Consider the following 2,786-nt stretch of genomic DNA (forward strand, 5'->3'; position numbering starts at 1 on the left):
GGTGCGCGCCCCGCCGCGGCGCTCAGGGCCCGCAACCCGGCGCCGCCATGGCGCCCCCGCCGCCGCTCAGCCCCGCGCCGCCGCCGCCGCCGCCCCGCGCCCCCCGGGCCCCGCCGCCATGGCCCCCCGCGCCCGCGCCGCGCGCTGGCCGACAGGCGCCCCCAGCCCTCACCCCATCCCTCCGCGCGCGCGGGCCGCCGCCGCCGCCGCGCGCCCCCGCCGGCGCCCCGGCTCGCGGGTCCTGCGCTCCAGACCCGAGCTCGCTCTCCCTCTCTTCTCTCCCCTCCACTTTCTCTCTCCCTCTCCTTCTCTCTCCTGGCGGCGCTTCTCTTCCCTCTCTCCCACTGCCGTTCTCTCCGTCTGTCTCTCCCACCCCCAATTCTCTCCTCCCCTCTGGTCCTTCCCCCTCCTCTCCTCTCCCTCTCTGGAATCTGGCCGCATCTATCGCAGAAATCCCCGCTGAAGCGCACACCCTCTCTCTCTCACACCGGGAGGACCAGCCCTGAAGGCTCGGGTGCAGGGTGATTGGCTCCTCTAGCTCCCCCGCCCCTCCAGCCCTCCTTTGTGTGTGTGCGCGCGCTCGCATGTGCGTGTGTGTGTGTGTGTGTGTGTGTGTGTGTGTGTGTGTGTGTGTGTGTGCGCGCGCTCGCATGTGCGTGTGTGTGTGTGTGTGTGTGTGTGTGTGTGTGTGTGTGTGTGTAAGACAGGCTGAGTCAAGGAAGTCTGTCTGAGAAAGGGGACGGATGCCTGGGCACCTTCACGCCTCAGTGCCACCTGTCCCAGCCGGGGAAGCAGCCCCGCCAGGCCTGGACACGGAGGTCCCCCCCACCTGTACGGCTGAGCTTCCTAGGGCTGATGCTCCTCCCTCTGCAGGCTGAGCTGGGGGGACTCGGGTAGGCTCCTTTGCTGAGAGCGGAAGGAACCCGTGTTTCTCCGTCCTGCATGAGCAAGGGCCCCGCAGCCGCTAAGCTCCTGGGGGCGCTCGGGTTGCCAGGTCCTCTTCCAGTCACCTTTCAGCCAGAGCTTCTCAAGTCCGCTGCTGTGGGGAGGCTGAGACTCACAATGACATCCTCTGGGCATCCCCTCAGACAGGAGAGGCCTTTATTTGACCTTGAGCACTCACGGTTGGGCCAGCCTGTCTGTCCACAGCCAGCCTCAGCAGAGGCACTGTGTGCTGGGCATTCCCGGCCTGAGATCCAGCTGCTGCCATCTGTCAACTACACACCATCTGCCCTGGGTCCGGTGAGACAGCAAGTTCCAGTTTATGAACGACCTGGATGACATAATGTGCCAGAGCGCTTCAGAAAAACGGGCGGATGGTGGGTGGCGTGGCGTGGTGGCGGCCTTGGGGACTCCGGACATGCAAAGGTCCAAGCCTGCCCTCAGGAAAGCGCACAGAGACGGTGGCCCTTCTCTCCATTTACTGGGGAAGGTGTGTGGGTCTGGGCTTCCCTCCTCTGCCCCGAGAGCCTGACTGAACACTTACCAACACACCAGGACCATCCTAGGGCACTGGGCGAGGCACTGAAGCCTGCTGAGCCCCAGTTCCCTTCTTTACCTTTCAGAGTTCTGGGGGGCAGTCACTATGATGGTGTGTGCGCCGAGGGAGAAACGAAACCAAATGCTGGCAGTCTCCTCATTGCTTGGCCCCCTCACGTGGCCCACAGAATTCGGAGTTGGATACGGGTCTTCGTTAGATACTTGGTGTGTGATACCAGAGTGAGGTGTTCACCTGTACATCTCCCCTGCTCCCAAAGACCATCCCCACAAATAACCCCTGGTGTGAGATAGGTGCCCACGTGCTGCTGTAGAGTAAATACATCAAGGAATATGTTTCTGGGGGCACCATTCATTGGGTCCATGATTCTCAATTCCTGGGTCATGCTCACCGTTTCCAAATCAGCAGGCCTGGGGCTCTGCAGTGTGAGTGGGCTCCCAAGGTAACCCCAGTGAGGGGGTCTAAGAGTTGTCTGAGAGCATGTTCTGTGAGAAGGGGGCCAGTGGGCCAGCTGGATATCTGTGCACCCTCTGGGCACATCCTCCAACAATGGCCTGATGTTCTGGCCTGGAGGCACTCGCTGAAGGGTCATCAGTGTGTGCAGGAAGCACAATGTCAAGTGCTAACTAATACCCTCATAGCACGTTGGCATTTACAAAACACTTCTGAACATTATCACACTGTGTTTAATCCCTGCAGCAGTGACAAGAACAGAACACTGAAGCTAAAATAAGTGAGAGTTGGTGAGGGCAGAAGCCAGTACCATTAGCGGCGTACATTGGTCCCTTATATAACCAGGTCTAAGAGCAATAAGACAGTGAACATGCACATATGTGCACATATATGTGCACACACATCATTTTGAAGATCATTTGCTTTCTGAATTCTTTTTTTTTATTTTTAATGTCTATTCATTTTTGAGAGAGACAGCATGAGTGGGTGAGGGGCAGAGAGAGAGAGAGAGAGAGAGAGAGAGAGGAAGACACAGAACTTAAAGCAACATCCAGGCTCTGACACGGGGTTTAAACCCATGAACCATGAGAACATGACCTGAGCCGAAGCTGGATGCCTAACCTACTGAGCCACCTAGGTGCCCCTGCTTTCTGAATTATTTTTTTTTTACTGTTTTATTTATTTCTGAGAGAGAGAGAGAGAGAGAGAAAGAGAGAGCGTGAGCAGGAGGAGGGTCAGAGAGATAGGGAGACAGAATCTGAAACTGGCTCTAGTCTCTGAGCTGTCAGCACAGAGCCCGACATGGGACTCGAACCCATGAACAGTGAGATCATGA

The sequence above is a fragment of the Hyaena hyaena genome, unplaced genomic scaffold (assembly GCF_003009895.1).
Source record: "Hyaena hyaena isolate Hyena2069 unplaced genomic scaffold, ASM300989v1 scaffold_129, whole genome shotgun sequence".
NCBI classification, from domain to species: domain Eukaryota; kingdom Metazoa; phylum Chordata; class Mammalia; order Carnivora; family Hyaenidae; genus Hyaena; species Hyaena hyaena.